We start from the raw sequence: 17843 nt of genomic DNA, 5'->3' as shown, positions 1-17843 counted from the left end.
AAAATATTTTTATGACTCCTCACATTTATTATAAAAGTAAGCGTAAAAAAGGTATCAATGATAAGCCTACATAATTTATTTGTGTGTGTGTTTTGAGAGGTTGACAGAGAATACTTGACCTTGGAGGGGAAAGGCATGTGAGGAGTGGGGCAGCTGGATTTTCTATACCTTACATTGTAATACAATTTTCAGTGCCTTGTAATCCCTCCGATTACTTTTCATGACTGTTGTTGGGGGTCTCAATCATCTGGTGGAGAAACCCTGTACTAAGTAAATCAACTTTGGCTTATTGTATGAACAATTTGCTCCAAGAGAGTGATCTTTTTCATCTTTCATTCTGGGAATACATTTATTATCAAAGCAAAACAATACCCAGATCAATGATGGAAGAGGCACAGGGTGAAATCTTTCACCTTTGTAATTAATAGGAGATTTGACATTGATTTCAATGGGGTCAGGATTTTGCCCCCAGTTTTGATTGTTTGCATATGTGTTAGTATAATAATACTACATACATATGGTGATATCATCCATGTGGTAAATATGTAATAAGTTGCATTTACAATGAATGAATCACCTGTACTCTGCCAACTAATACCTTTCCACTGAATCTATTTCTGACCTTCCAGATCTGGTGCAGGTTGAGTAATATTTAATTCTGGCCAGTAACAGATGTAAATTCCAATAGCTCTGAAACCATCATGGCTAGAAATGGGTGCTTTATACCCCTGGAAAGAAGATAATAATCCTACTTTTTCTGTGATACAAGAGTTGTAATTCTTTTCTTAGGTATGTCATAAAATAGCAGACCCTAAATTCATGATCTTCTGATATATAATATAGGTCTTTTGGATCACCTTTAGAAGTTTCTAAATTGTATTTGTTATATATATTCTCTCTCTTCCTCCAAGGCCTGTAGAATAGGATTTTATGTTTCAAAGGCAGACTGACTTTACAAGAGGAGGGATACAAAAAATAGTTCAAATTTTTTTTTAAACTCTCAAACATATCCACAATTGTAACACATGAGGCATAAACCAAATACCTCATGGTGTGAAATAGAGGTTCGACTATATTCTGTTTGGGCTGAAGGAATAACACACTTATGACTTTCCCAGAGTAACAAACATTTTCCAATCATACTGTTAAAATCACACACACACACACACACACACACACACACACACACACACACACACACACACACACACACACACACAGAGTATTTCTTGGATGATGGCACAAAGAGCAACATTTTCAAATGGAGGAACAGCAAATAATGAGGCAGTGGATACAGAAAGAACTGAGTTATATAAATACATGGGCAAATAAATGTTGATTGCTGCTCCATGCAGATAAATGTAGCCTATCGAAATCTTGGAGAAGGGGAAATGTCTGCTAAATGGAATGGTGGTGCAGAATATTAACCAGGAAAGAGATTTCGGCATTATTGTAGGGAAATCCCCAAAGTCTTTTCTGTGCTGCTTCAATATGCAGCTGTAGTGTGCACAGGGCAAACAGGATGCTATGTGAAAAAATAAATATCATTCAAAGGAGAGGGTAACATAGACTAATAAGTCTTACAGCCAAATTCAGCCCTCTGTAACTTCACTGATAGAACTGGAGTTGTACCAGGAATAAACCTGATGCATGACATAAAATATTACCATTAAGGCTGGCTGAATAATATTCATCTAATACAAAATGTAGTGACTTTGATTTTTTGTTTAGTAATTTTTTTTAAGACTAGTTTTGTGTTTTGTAAATACATTTTGTATTTGAAAATATATAATGAGTGAACATTTAACAGTCTATAGAGTAATTGTGAAGTCTCCAGCAATGATATTAAATATTTGATATTAGAAAAGGCAAGAAAGCATAGAAAACATCCAATCAGACCAGAAACAAAACCATATACTTTGAATGACTGAGTGAAACTTTCAAACAAGAAAATACCAAAGGACAAATAATACATTTCCAGTAGAAATTTCTAATTTGAACAAACATTTCATGAATACAGTGCAGCCACCCAAATATTTACAAGTACTGAATATTATGACCCCACAAATAGGAGCCAATAAAATTTGAGCTGTTTATTCTCCAATATAGTTTTGAAGCTGATTTTTTCATTATTTGGCTGGATCTAGTTACTGTGCTTTGAGAGAAAAAAAAATCTCCTGAGAAATCCATGTGAAAAAAGACTAAAGAAGATAATATTAGATCCTAATGTTTCCTTCAAAAAGGAAGACCTACATTTCAAAACGTAACTAGATCTGGTCAGAAAATGTGTAAAATGTTAACAAGCTCATGAATTTTTCCTGTGAAATGTTTTCTGTTTTCTTACTAGCTGTGACTTTGATGGACCTCTGACTTTTTAAAAGTTATTTTAAAGGGGGCTGATGAAACTGAAATTTTGTATAGCTCTGAAGAACACATTCACAGGAAGGATCGTCCAGTGGTTATGGTTTTAGTCTAGAACTTTTGAGACCTAGGTTCAGTCCCTTGCTCTACCACACACTTCCTATATGAGCCTTAGTCTCCCTCTGCCTCCGTTCTTCACCTGTAAAATAGGATAACAGGCAGCACTGCTCTACCTCACACGGGTGTTAGGAAGGTAAATATGTTTAGGACTGTGAAGTGCTCAGATACTATAGTAATGGGGGGCTATAAAAGTACTAAAATATATATAGATTTAGTTATAAAATATGGATTACAGGGTTGTGGATGCTTAAACAAATTAGTTTTAGCAATAGTTTTTTTCCATTTTACACAAAGATTACTAGATTAAAACTAAAACCATATTGAAAACTTGGTGAATAAGGACTCTTAAAAAACAAACAAACACAAACCCTCACCTTTCAGGTTCTCCAGGCTGGTGATCCTGAATGTAAGAGTGATACTTGTGATGTTTACAAACTGGGTCGCTCTAACAGAATGCCAGCGTGGGAGCAGGTATACTCTACTGGGAATGGTCTAAGAAATGATGCTCTTCCTTTGCTGTCCCTGTGATCCCTTGCCTACAAAAGTGATATAAATTAAACTGTAAAACAGTGATCTACTTTTCTGTTTCTGCCAAAACTACACATGTAAGCCCCAATTTAGAAATACATGGATTAAATATTAAAATAAAGATGGCCCCCAAATCCATACAATCTGAACCTGGATCCACATTTTTCAACTAAGTCTATCAAAATATTGTTTTCTGTTTTTTACCCTGCCTACAGCAAAATGAGACTCTGATTTTCACAGGTAGGTTTATTTATAGTAACACATAGAAGCATTGAAAAATCTCAAATAGCCTGTTATCTTTTTATCATTGTTTAAGCTTATTATCCACCAGATTCAAATGACAACACTGTGACAAAAGCAGACAGGATCAGAACAGAATGCTCTCAGTAAGGTGACCACGTGTTTGGTTTTCGATTGGCCAATGGGAGTTGGGAAGGCGGTGCCTGCGTGCGGGAGCAGTGCGCAGAGCCACCTGCTGCGCCTCTGCCTAGGATCCAGACTTGCTGGCCGCTTCTGGGGTGCAGCGTGAATTTAGGAGAAGCAGGTAGCCTGCCTTAGCCCCTCTGCTGTGCCGCTGACTGAGAGTCGCTGGAGGTAAGCCCGTGCCCCAACCCTGAGCCCCAACCCCCTCCCACAGCCCTGAACCCCCCCAAACCTGGAGCCCCCTCCTGCACCCAAACCCCTCATCCCCGGCCCCACGCCAGAACCCGCACCCCCTCCCACATTCCAAGCTCCTGCCACAGTCCAGAGCCCCATCTCACCCCTGAACCCCTCTGCCCCACTCCCCAGCCTGGACCCCTCTCCTGCACCCCAAACCAGTCTTTCCTGGTCCCACCCCAGAACCCGCACCCCCAGTCAGAGCCCTCACCCTCTCCCACACCCCAACCCCCTGCCCCAGAACAGTGAAAGTGAGTGAGGGTTGGGAAGAGCGAGCCACTGAGGGAGGGTGAATGTAGTGAGTGGGGGGCAGGGCCTCGGGAAAGGGTCGGGGTTAGGGTGTTCGGTTTTGTGCAATTAGAAAGTTGGCAACCTTAATGCTCTCTGACATCAACAGCCTATTGCCCTATGTAGGTCTATTGAAAGGCAGGGTCTTCTGAATTTATAGAAGCAAACCATTAGCTGCAACACCTTAATAAGGTCACAGAACACAGTACCAAAAATTCACGTAAAGTGGGAGAATATATGTATTTGAAACAGGGCTGGATTAACTTTTTGTGGGCCGGGCTCCGAACATATTTGTGGGCCCCTATGGAGGCAATGGAACATGGTGCAGGGAGGTTGGCCCCTGGAGTGAGGGGCTGACCAGGGACATGGCACGGCGGGAGTGGCCCCACTCCACCCAGTGTGAGGGCACTGTTTACCAGCCATCAGTCGCCAGACGCACACTGGCCCACCCAGCCCCGTGCTCCAGCGTGCCCCTTCCCCGTGGGGGTGGGTCCATGCCATGCCATGCCATGCCACACAGCCCCCCCACCCAGCACCCCCTGGACCCGCTATGCCCAGCACCCCCATACACAAATGCACAGTGCCCTGAACACCACCTCCCGTCCCCAGCGCCCACTCAGCCCCACCACAGCTGCCCAGTACCCCACACAGATCCCCCACTGCCCAGCACCCCAACATGCACAGATATTCCCCACCCACACTGCCCAGTACCCTTCCCCACAGGCCCCCCACCCAGGGCCGGCACTTCCACTAGGTGACCCTAGGCAGTTGCCTAGGGTGGCAGGATTTGGGGGGTGGCATTTTTCCGCCCTTGGCAGAAATTCGGCAGCAAGGGGTCCTTCCGCTCTGGGGCTTCAGCGGAAATTTGGCGGTGGGTCCTTCACTTGCTCAGGGACCAGCCACCGAAGTGCCCCGAAGACGCAGAGCAGAAGGACCCCCGCTGCCGAATGCTCAGAGGAGGAGCGCTGCCGCCTAGGGCGGCAAAAACCCTGGTGCCGCTCCTGCCCCCACCATAACTACATAGCGCCCCCCAACAGACCCACACTGCATAGCACCCCAAAATACACAAACCTCCCCCACTGCCCAGCGCCTCCCACCCCCTCACATCCCAGCATCCCTGCCACAGACCCACTCCCCCATGCCCTGCCGAGCCAGTGCAGAGCAGGGATCCCCCCTCCCAGCACAGTGCTAGGGGGCAGGACAGCTGAAGCTCATGAGCACAGAGCGGCCCCATTCTCCAGGGCCCCACACTGTCCTACCCACCTGGCACTGATAGTACTTGTGGTGGAGGAGGCGTTTCCTTGCATGGGCGGGGGGGGGAGGCAGCCTCCAACTTCCCCAGCCCACCGCTTCCGCAGAGCTGCAGGGAGAGGTGGGCCCCGCCCCCAGGGAGCCCAAAGAGGATGGTCACTGGCCCAGAGTGGCAGCAGCTGAGGGCTCCTCTATGCTCCCGGCTCCGCTGGTGGCTGCCTGCCTGCCAGTGATGGGGGCAGAGAGGAGTCCTCAGCTGGTGGCAAGAAGCAAGCAGTGGTTGGTGGGGAGAGGCCAGAGAGGGGCCGGCAGGTGGGGCCGGGGCAGAGAGAAGCCCTGGACGGCCAGCTGAGAGGAGCAAGTGGATGGGAGTGTGACTGGGGGGGGGGAGGGGGCGGGAGAGCCAGGCGGTAGAGAGGAGCCAGCTGCTCCGGGCGCAGCGCAAGTGGAGCAGGCTGGACTGGGCCGGGCCTTGGCCCCTTTTGAGCATGGGCCCGGCACCATGGCGCCATTGTAAACCCAGTACTGATTTGAAATGATGATGGGTTTCTGAACCGAGTGAACAGAGAAGTAGGCAAACAAATGCAGACCAGTGGTATGACATATGGAATCACAACTGTTCTTAAGCAGGAGATGTTTACTAAACAAAAAAACTATAGCTACAGCCACAAACTAACATACTTCCACATTGCTTGAATTCCAGCTCTCTCTTCTTTATTTACCAAGAACCACACCCTGCCTGGAATTCTAAACAGCACACAAAGACATCTAGTGGCTGGATAGTATATTACAAGTAAACATACCTCATTACAGACTGAATTCTTATCCCCCACAAGCATAGCTCATGTTCACGAGAAATTCTAAAATGTATACAAAACAGCTCTTATTCCAAAGGGAAGAACTGAAGTGTTTTGGGGGCATTTAAGAGAAACTAACATGTTAATGGAGTTTATTCCTTAAACACCCTTATTCCCTGTGATAACAGATAGCTAAGATGTTAGTATGTTGCCAAATGCTTTCCAAGGTTACAGTTTGGGGATGTGTTATTGCAAGTTGTCTAAAACATTAAGATAATATATTTGAGAGAGATGGGAAAGGAGAAAGCTTGATTCTTCAACTGTTACCCATTTGAGTAATACCTGCTGGCTTCGGTGTTCTTCAATGGGAATTCTCGCATTTGTAAGAAATACTCAAATGAGAATAAGGGGTGCATATTGGCCCAGAGAGTGATAGAGAGATTCCAACCATTGCCACTTATCTCTCATAGCTAGTTCTATTGTCCCCTTGAGTGCAAAAAAAAAAAAAGCACCAACAATGCACACAAGCATGCACAGAAACATACCCCCGACTCACTCAAATGCTGCTGCTCCTGCTCCCATTAAATCCCATGTCTGATGTGTCATAGTCAGGGCTTAATTTGTAATGAAAGAGGTGCTGGGGCTCAAGCAATTTTTTTTTTTAACTTTCATAACTGATGCGGCAAGTGGCAGGTGCTGGGGCTCAACCCGAGCAAGCTCTGGAACAAAGTAAGCACTGTGAAGGGATGTGGAAGAAATGCATCCAGAGCAGCAATCACAAGGGCTGCAGGACCAAGGGGTCTCAGGAGAAAAGTATTTAAGAGTTGCATGCAGCAACAAGTGGAATGCAGATGTCTATCAAAAGCTATCTCCCTGCCTTCCACTGCACATGCTCAAGTCACAGTTTGCACTGCTAGGTACTTTTAGGCAGTCCCTATACCCCACATATACTCCTCCCGCCACACCCTATGTAGGGCAGTCATTGATAGAGGGAGGAGTCTGGAGATTGTCCTTTGACCACACCCTACTTTTGGGTTGCCATACCCACTGCAGCCATGTTCACTTCTCTGCACCCAGGTGTGACATAACAGAGCCATGGTTTCCATGGAAATTATTCCTTCTCGGTGACTAGAAGGTGTAAGTTGTATGTTCTTTCTGCACAGTTAATGGGCTACTCAGTTAATGGCCCTTCCCCCTCTTTCAATGGAACCAAGCACTAATGGGGAAAAAGTCAGGTTCCAAAAAGCTCTATAGCAGAGGAATGCTCTCCAATTATCAGACCCGCATCAAGCAGAAGCAATGTCAGTCAGAAGAGAGCAACAGTGAGTGATCTGTCCATGTTATGGATTCCCTCCTACTGGCAAGCATTGTGGGTAGTGGCTGCAAAATCCAAGAGAAAACTGTGATGATAGGACAGTAGACCCCTTGGGAACAGGATGCAGTCAGCTGGCTAACAGAGACAGTGTCCATTTGCAATACAGGGGGATGTGTATTAGTGAGGACTACCGAGGAAGCCATTACTGAACCAGATGGTGCAGTGAGAGTCACTACAGAATAGCTGACAGGCCACGCCATTCACAGCTAGTGCTGGGCTCACAGCATCATGATCTTGGGCACCAACGCAGTGTTGCTGGATAACAGAAATACACAGCAGGCCACAAGCACTGCGGGCAGCTTTGCAGAACACCTTCCTGACAAGACAATGAGCTGAGGTCCTGTAGAAACAGCAAGGTCAGATGTGCAACTTTACAGCGGCTGGACCAGGTCCACTTTTTACAGTAGATAGTACGCGTGGGCAGAAAGAGAATTGGATGCATGGTTCATTTGTCCCTGAGTAGCCCTGTATTGTCTTGGATCATGCCCACCTTGGTAGCAAAGTACCAGTCCCCGATCAGGATGCACATCTCTCAGTGCTTACCTGAGACCCAGTGTACTTTGTGTGCTTTGCATAACACCTGCTCTTTTCCAATGCAGCGTGCCACACAATGATAGAGACGACTATATTTTCTTATCGGATTATTACTCTGTGTTGTGGTCTAGTAGCCCAAACATAGGCCTAAAATCCAGAAAATCTCAATTTCTAATCCTGGATCTAGCAATGATTTCCTCCATTACCTTAGGTAAATCACTTAATCTCTCTGCCTCAGTCTCCCCATCTGTAAAATATAAATAATAATACCTGCCTCACAGAGGATTAAAGTTTGCAGAGTACTTAGAAGATTTAAAAGCTTTCTCTACATGCTAAGTATTGTTATTACCTGATTCTTCTTGACATCCTTGTTGCTAGCGTACCTTAAGGCTGTATTGTTCAACGCTGACAGGGAAATCAGTGGGCCACACTCATAAAAGTCATGGATAGTTTGTGAAAATGAGTTATGAAGACCCAGAGAGCCATAAATATTAAAGGTATAGAATAACAAATCCCCAGCACTTTAATCATGGCACAACAATTGATATTTTCAAAAAAATCTGAGCTTTTTAATCTCTTTTTAAAACCCTCGTCCTTAATGAGGGATAATGCTAGATTGAAGAGGGCCAAACAGATTTATTGATACAAATTCAGAGACATCACTGTAAATCAGGACAGTGGAAAAGTATGCCACTACTGGCTTATGTTCTTTTCCTGCAAAAGGATGGGGATGAAAGAACGAGTGTCTGAATGAATGACTGAATAGATGAATGAATGAAAGAATGAATGCAGAATCAAATAACTACATTAAAATACATTGCCAAACTTGTTGGACTGACATAGCAAGGGAACTAACTCTTCAGGGCCTCGCTATAAAAACAGTCGACAATGTCTCCATTTTTAATATAAAATTAAAATCCGATTTGCCCAATCCCTCTAAGTGTTTAACTTCAATTGAAGGTCAAAAGAAGGTTTGCATTTGGAAAGACTGCGGGATCTGGCCTGTGGTGCTATCAAATGTATGCTATTGTATAGCTTAGTTATTAAAAAAACAAACAAACCAAACCAACCAAAACAAAAAACTCAAACCCCGGATTATCTGAATGCTACATTTATGAACTACAACATTATGTACATTAATATTCATTCTGCCTGTGTTACCTCCAGGGCTGGCTTAGACAAGCTGACAACCTGCAATACAAGGGGCCCTGGCTTGGTGTGTATATGTGTGTGTGCGTGCGCATGGGGCTGGGGGTGGGGGGAGTGGTGCCCCACCAGGGACAGCTTGCAATGCTAGTGTGATGTTTACTGTGCACGCCTCACTGCTGCATGGTGTGGAGTTCCAGCTGCTGTGAGCTGACAAAGCTCTGTGGTAAAAATAGCTTAAGCCATTTGGGAAATCAGGATGTCTTCTCATTTATCACAGCCCTAGCTAGCCTGGGGGCACACTGAAGGTTCCCCTTCCTCCTATCTCACAGGATTCTCTGGCCCCATCTGAAACACACACATGAGCTTTGGATATATTTCTTGGGCTGCCCCTCCAGCCCACTGAGTCCCGTCAGGACTGAATCTCTCCCTCCAGGCCCCACGCTAACATTTCAGAGCAGTTGGCAGCAAATGGGATAGGATGCTGAGCAGTGAAACTTTTGCCTTGCAGCTGCAGGAGCCTAAATGAAGGGCTTTTTGCAGGGCGCCTCAGAAGTGCTTGAACCAGGTCTGTAAACCATATCATACAATATCAATACACTACACAGTCTTTCAATGGAGGATGCCAACTAGGGTGACCAGACAGCAAGTGTGAAAAATCGGGATGGGGGTGGGGGGTAATAGGAGCCTATGGAAGAAAAAGACCCAAAAATCGGGACTGTCCCTATAAAATCAGGACATCTGGTCACCCTAATGCCAACCCACTTTACAAACATGAATTCATTACACCTCACAACAAGCCTGCAAGAAAGGCATCATCATCCGTATTGTATAGATGGGGAAACTGAGGGACAGAGCAATCAAACCACTTGCTCGAAGACAGTCAGTGGCAGAGTTGGGAACAGAAGTCAGGAGCTCTATCTACCAACATAATATGGGACTAATTCTCCTTTCACTTATACTAGTACAAATCAGAAGTAGCTCCACCGAAGCAGGTGAGAGAAGAATCTGACCCTATATGCCAAATTGTCTGTTGGTGTAAATGGGTGCACCAGAATTTGGCCTTTCATCTATATCTTTCTACATCAGTCTTGCAAATTCTGCTTACTTGAGGCAAGTATGTATTTTTTGATCAGTGAGTCAAATATGTTTAGTTTTCTCATTATTTCCAATCCTCATAGTAAAAGGCAGAATAATGTAGTTTGTGCCTAGGCTGGTAAATTTTCATAACAATTTTACATGGCTGCTCTACATATATATGCATTACATATGAATGCAACATTTAATTTTCATTCATTTGAAGAGTGCCGTTCTCCTATTACCAAGCTTTAGCCTTAACCTTGTAAGGACAAACAACTGCACCTGCATGGATCTGATTGTAGGATCAGGTCCATATTAGTAAATATCTATTTTCAATGTTTAATTAGTACAGCACATAATACACAAGTGTGATGTTCTCATTCCTGGGAAGGAAGGGGAAATATTGTGGATAGAAATCTTGTTTGTAGACACTGACAGTTGTAGGTTGTTCATCAAAGGATTTAAGATATTTAAAGAACACACCAAATGCCCTCTGCTCGCTTCTACCTACAGATACTGCTTTTCTGCCTCCTCAAAAACAATTTTATTGCTTTTGAAGACAGCATGGTGAGCTAAGCTCATGCTTTTCTGAAAACCATCTGTTTTTGACTTTCCTGATCTGATGAGCCGAAGGTCACTAGCATGCCCATTTTGTTCACCATCACTTCAGTGTGTAATAATACTGGTAAAACCTGGCATAAAGAATCACAGCAAAGAAAATTCATCCTGAAGCTTTTTGGGATTAGCAGAGGTTACTAGTATCAACAAGTGAGCGCAACGAAGGTCAGTGACAATCTGAGGGCTGTTTTTTGGCCTAAAAAATTTATGTTCTTTTGCTATATAAGAGCTAGGTCTTCTTATTATTATTTATTAATGTGGCATGAGTTTGGTGGTCACAGTCAGTTCCCAGTGGACAGGCATTCACATCACAGACAACTACCACATTGATTAGTGTTGGCAATTTCATCATACAGATCAGTGACCTCAATGGGCGTGGTAAACCAATGTAGTCTTCCATCCATAGACATGGACACTCCAAGTCAAGAGTGGGGCAGTGCAGTTTCTAGACTAACACCAAGTGTTCTCAGTGGTACCAGATGACAGAACAAGGAGTAATGGTCTCAAGTTGCAGTGGGGGAGGTTTAGGTTGGATATAAGGAAAAACTTTTTCACTAGGAGGGTGGTGAAACACTGGAATGGGTTAGCTAGGAAGGTGGTGGAATCTCCTTCCTTAGAGGTTTTTAAGGTCCGCTTGACGAAGCCCTAGCTGGGATGATTTAGTTGGGGATTGGTCCTGCTTTGAGCAGGGCGTTGGACTAGATGACCTCCTGAGGTCCCTTCCAACCCTGATATTCTATGATTCAAGTTATTTGGTAGGTATGTGGACCAACAGTTCCCAAAAGCTCACACAGTCCTTTAAATCTATGGATATAAATTGTTACACTAGTAAAAATGCAAATTTACACATACAAAATGTACAGTTAAATATCTACAGTATACATCTGTTTATATTCTTTCCCTTGCAGAAACACAGATTTTGCTATCCAGTTTTTAATGATAAATTTTCAGGTGCAATTTTAGAGCCCCCCACTCTTTAAATCTGTTTGTTTGTTTGTATATTGCTACTAATGAGTAGCTGTATTATTTGCTGTCAGCACTGTACATATTTTCATTCTAGCTTTTTCCTTATGTGTCTCCATTTGTATTTTGAGTAGATTTTTTTTTTTATACACAAACTATTTCCTCTGGGGGGAAAATATAGAGGAGACACGTTCTGGGATATAAAAGAGAAAAAATAAGGAGTGTGTTATGGAATATATCTGAGATGTACAGGTAGCAAAGCACAATATATTCTCTTGGTACCCAAACTACACATCTTATGTAACTGCTTTCAGCAGGTTCAGTAGCTGCTAAAAGCAGGTGTTTATTCTGAAAAAGGCAGCAATGCTTTTCTGTCATGTTACATTAAGTCACTTATGACGCATCATGTTATATTGCACCACGTCATACTGGTGCATATGGCAAAGAAGCCAAAGCAGAATAACATGATGTGACAGACAACATTTAGTAAAAATATTCACTTATTTGGCTCAGATACTTGCTATCAGTTTGAATCAGAGCATGTTGCCCAAAATGAAGCTGGCAGATTGAGGTGAATGGTTAAGTGTCTGTGGTTCACAAGCAACTGTACCTGATGTAAATTTTGAAGTTTCTTGGCATGTACCTGGTATTTATCTTATTGTCGGTTATTATACCTCCTCATGTTCTTTCTCTCTCAATTTAACCCCTTCTGAACTTTTTCCTCCTCTCATTGCTTTAAGTAGGTTGATCGTTTATTCCTTAGTACCTTTTGTTAGTTTGACATAACACAAGAGTTCCTCACAAGGAATCAAGATCACATTTTGAATCTGTTTATACAGAAAATTACAGAGCATTGTTAAAGGACTGACTGGCTAATACACAAAATCCAGATTTAAGGTTTTTAACAGTACTGCAGAAGTACTCTTCATTGCAAGTCTTTCAGATTCCAAGTTTAAATAAGCACTTTTTACTTTGATGGAATTGCCTTAAGTGCAATTTTACCTAAGAGTGAAGTTATTGTGAACTACACAAAAACGAATGCCTGGCAGCTGTTTGTTTATGTAGTCAGAAGGACTAGTTGGGGAAATAAGTTTATCCTTCAAGGCATCTATATTTTTGAAAGTGTTTTTGATGGACTAAAAAAAGAATACTGAAACTTTGTTATTGCTATCGGGATTTTTGGAGCTATTTCACGATAATTCTTTTTTAAAAATGGAGAGCTCTCAAAAATGAGGGGCTAAGAGCACTTACTGGAGTCAGGTTTTACCGAGGCAAGTGCTGTGCAGGCCTCACCATACAGCTCTGTAGATACACCTCATTTCTGAGTTACCAAGCCATTGTTAATCCAGGGAGGGGTATCTCTTGAACATAGATGGACAACTGTATTAAACTGTGTGCTAGTATTATAATGTGTACTAATGGAATTTAGGATGAGGGCACATCACAGTCATTATCACCTGTGACTTAAGAAACATTTTAGACTCAGGTCTCCAGAAGTAAATGGCTAGTGCACTAATCCATGGAGCAGCCTCATTCATCAAATTAGTAATACATATAGGTGCAGGGAAAAGTCAAAAGCCACAAATGCAATAGATACCAGGACTATGGCACTTCATGTTAGTTAAAGAAACAGAGAAGTGTGCTACCCTCACTGTTCTTTGGTAATTGTTAAGCACATATTGTCCGACTGTTATGAACTTGATGAATTCCATCCACCCACTAGGGGAGACAGGGAGGACAGCATGGTCCTTTACCTCTGAAATCCAAGGTTCTGACTCAAATAAACTCAGTATTTATATTTTCACAGGATCAGAATCAGAATGTTCTGTGGCAAAATCTCACTCAGTAGATGGGAAGGAGAAAAGACAGAGACCAGCAGATAGGGGGGCTGGATATCACACTGCCAAACATTTGCACGGATTTGAAGACCACGTTGTCTGTAAAAGCTGATGGAGCCCAAGGAGGTAGGCCAAATTGCCATGATATCATGTGATATTTACTAGTAATTTCCTTATTTATATATCATAGTCTTTTGATTTGACTAGTAATGTTCTGTCGATAAATGTAACTCCAATGAAAGGAATAAAACAAATCCTATTGATAACCGCCAAGATTTCCAAAAGCTATTATTATTATTAATTTGTATTATGGTAACACCGAAGAACCCAGTCATGGATCAGGACCCCACTGTAATAGGCACTATACAAACACGGTCCCTGCCCTAAAGAACTTACAATTTAAGGAAAAGTGACTAATGATTGTTGGTGCCCAAATAGGTACACCTTAAAGGCAACAGATTTTCAAAGTGCGCAATACTTTGTGAAAATCGGGGGTGTCTCAAGTTGGGCATCCAAAATTAGAGGTACTCGGAATCATTACTCCCTTTTGAAAATCTTGGCCTATACCATTTAACACCATTGTAAGAGACAACTTTATGTTCTCTGGGGAGGCTATTAATGACTAAGGAATCAGCCTGCTTTGTTGTTCCTGACTAAGGCAGGAAGGGTGTTGGGAGCGTTCTCCTGCAAGAGGCTGTGAATCCTATGCTCACATTGGTGTTGGGTTCCCTTCATTCCTGCGACTTTTTAAGGTAGACATGTAAGGTTAAATAGAAGTATTGGGCCATTCCCCTGTAGACGTTTCTGCAAGCAATTTTGATGGTTTGAAATGTTTGAAATCCAAACTTTCAGATGTTTATTTGCACCGATATGAATGTACCTGAATCTCTTTGGCCAAGAAATCAAACTGGAAATCTTACAAGGTCAGGGTTTTTCTCCTGAGAGATCCAGTATTTCCTGGTTTCAATCAGGTCAGAAATATTGAGAAGAAAAGCTCTTCATGAGATATCACCTTATTCCTTCTCCTGATTCTAGCTGAAACCAATAAATGCAGAGGCAGCATAAGAAACTGAAACAATAAACAGGATTTGGCTAAAATTGTTTTGAATTTCTAAAATAGTTTCAGGTGCAAATCGAGTTTTGAATGATTGGTTTGGGTAAAATAGGAACTAACCCAAACAGTTTGCACATCTAAACAGAAGATATAAATTGAATTCCTCATCAAGATGATCTATTTTTGACTCTGGTAGGCTCACATTCAAAAAACACCCTACTGTCTCAAATTCACCTGCATTTACTTTTCAAAGAAAGCACATCCTTCATGGTTCCTGTGCAACAACTTCCAATTGCAATATAAGTGAAATTGATGGATACTTTATGGACTGTAAATTAAGGATGTTCTCATTTATTCTCATAGGGTGAATATGGCATGAGCACCCTTGTCCTCAACTGGATGGACAAGTGGGGGGAAGAGGATGAGGAGGAAAATCATCCATAAAAAAAAAAAGATGAGAGGAGGGGTTGGGTATGGAAAAGAGGGGAAGGGAATTTTCTTTTGGATGAAGTATCAGAGGGGTAGCCGTGTTAGTCTGAATCTGTAAAAAGCAACAGAGGGTCCTGTGGCACCTTTGAGACTAACAGAAGTACTGGGAGCATAAGCTTTCGTGGGTAAGAACCTCACTTCTTCAGATGCATGATCATCTGTCACATTGCTTAATTCATTCTCTCCACCTGGAGAAGCAAGTAGGCAAAGACGACTCGTGCCTGCCGATAGTGGGGGGCAAAGTGAGGGCAGCCGGCTTCAGCAGTGTTACTGAGCATGCTCAGTCCATGTGAGTAGGCTCAGTACAAGCCAAGCAGCAAATCTGGCAGGGCACATGACCCTGTGTGCATAGACGCCAACTTTCCCTGGCATCCGTGGGTGCTCGTGCCCCTCTGCCCCCGCCCCAAGTCCATTCTTTTCCCACCCCCGCCCCGCCCCCATTCCAAACCTTTACCCAAAGTCCCTGCCCCATCTCTGCCCCCTCTGTGCTCCTATTGGACCCCTTCCCCAAATCCCCACCCTGGCCCCACCTCTTCCCCAAGCGTGCCGCATTCCCCCCCTCCCCCCTCCCTCCCAGCCACGCGAAACAGCTGTATCGCGGCACAAGTGCTGGTTGCTAGGGAGAAAAAGCGGGCATGCAGCGCACTCAGGGGAGGAGGAGGAGGCGGAGCAGAGGTGAGCTGGGCGGGGGGACGGGGAGTTGCTGGTGGGTGCTGAGCAGCCACGGAATCAGCCCCTATGCTTGCATGCTCTCCCCATGTATCTCCTCTGCAAGTAGGTTCTGTCAAAGGTAGGCTGAGATCTATCTTCCCTTAAAGCGCCAGTCTCCCTGTGATAGTAAGTAAACTTAAAACAAACCCTTACAAAACTCATTTTGTATGAAACAAGTCCCTGTTGCCATTTGTCCCTTCCTGCATCATTCCCTCTTCCCAACAGAACTCAGGCACATATGTTATCTTGAACAGCCACCCAGAAGATATGGTGGTGGCCAGGTAGTCTGCATCATTATCCCCAAGAGGTCTCCTAAAGGTAGGGTGTCCAGATAGCAAGTGTGAAAAATCAGGATGGGTGTGGGGGGTAATAGTAGCCCATATAAAAAAAAAAGAGCCAAATATCAGGATTGTCTCTATAAAATCGGGACATCTGGTCACCCTACCACCCTACCTAAGGTGGTCCAGGGGCCTGTTAGGGGGAAGCAGATCAGTGCAAGTAGGAGAGTGTGTGTGTTGGAGTTCTCCTTCAACTTGGTTCAGCTGAGGATGATTTTTTTTAACAGCTATACCGTACAGCACCACAGATGTATATGATGCTTTACATGACAGCCGAAGCCCCATCCCTGCTCCAAAGAGCTTACAGAAAACATTTTAAAACACTTTAGTGTCTTAAGAAATTTATGTTTTATGACTCTTAAGTGTCTAAGTCATCTAAGGCACTTTTAAAATGTTACTCTACAACCTAAACTGAGCACAATATCAGAAAACGCTAGAGAAGATAATAAAAACAGGAAAGGGGGAGGAATTCCCAGAATAAAGTTATGGGATTGTTTGGGTGGTACACAGCACATCACGTTAATGCCTAGTTATTTGTTTGAACTGCTTAAAAGGTCATGGCGTTATCCGCTTTATGGAGGCTATGAGTGCATCCCCCTCTGCACTAACACGGAGCAGTGGTTCCACTTCCCAGCCACATTCTGGCTGACCCCTATGCATGGGTACGCATGTGCATTCTAGGGAAACCTCCTTGTATCCGCACTCCCTTCTTATTTACCTAGACAAAGCTAGCCACAATTTGGTCCTTAAATGAGTGCTTAGTGAGGTGTCAAAATGCACACATAAAAAAGAAACAACCCCTTATTATCTTCAGTTACACCAGTCACTCCGATTGCCTTTGTGAACATATTTCTGCTTATCTGTGTGTGCAGTTATTATTGTGCACCTTGCAGCTCACTTTGGAAACTTAGCTCCACACGTGCCAACATTCTGAGAAATGAAAATTGGAGTGAAAAGATTCCATTCTCTTCTCATTTACCTGATGAAACAAATAACCAAAAGAAATGACATAATTAACACTGAATGTAGCTGAACAATTGCTAAGACATGTATTTAATCATTTTTGGTTGCTTTTTTTTTTCTATTTTAGGAACAAAACAGGGACAATTGAAGCCTATTCTTCTCAAGCAGCACAACACTTCTGTGGCCAGAGCTGAAGGAAATGCATTGTTTTGATTGGAATATTTTTTCATTAACAGGATGTTCAAAATAAACAAAATGACTTGATTCACAGTGCCTGCGGCTGTATCAGGTTAACACTGGCATGCTTCCACACTTGAGCGCATCTTCACTAATCAATCAGAAACACACTCGCTGGCAAGAAAGGTCACATCTTTAATCACACAACAGCAACTTTTTGACAACAAACAGGGTATCTGCATACAGCCAGATTTGGCTCTCTGTTACATAGGTTTAATACGCCACATACTGAAGATGATGGGTGCCAGATAGAGAGAGAGAGAGAGATAAAGCTGCGGTTTCTCCCATAATTATGCCTGTGAATACCATGTACTGTAAGTTAGAGCAGTTAAATTAGAGATCATGATTTTATGCCCTCCATAAACACTTGTATCTTGGATGAAATTCAAGTTAATTGAATCAGAGGAGAATGAGGTAAAATGTAATGTATAGGTGGGCACAGGCCTGATCTCTTTGGTTTGGGACGAAAGTATTACTGTCCATATTGAAGCAACA

General features: G+C 43.2%; 1 long non-coding RNA gene across 4 annotated transcripts in view; it reads left to right on the top strand.

Annotated features, from left to right (window-relative positions):
- Positions 1–17375, top strand: part of LOC122174023 (uncharacterized) — a 55667-nt gene extending 38292 nt beyond the window's left edge. For all 4 annotated transcript variants that reach the window (XR_006175269.2, XR_006175270.2, XR_006175266.2 and 1 more), the window contains 2 exons: positions 13526–13682; positions 17239–17375. This is a non-coding gene — a long non-coding RNA (uncharacterized LOC122174023). The remainder of the gene's footprint in view (positions 1–13525; positions 13683–17238) is intronic.
- Positions 17376–17843: the final 468 nt, after the last annotated feature.

Source organism: Chrysemys picta, chromosome 9, assembly GCF_011386835.1.
Source record: "Chrysemys picta bellii isolate R12L10 chromosome 9, ASM1138683v2, whole genome shotgun sequence".
NCBI lineage: Eukaryota > Metazoa > Chordata > Testudines > Emydidae > Chrysemys > Chrysemys picta.
Note: the sequence above shows the minus strand (reverse complement) of the source record. Positions and strands in the feature narration are given on the sequence as shown.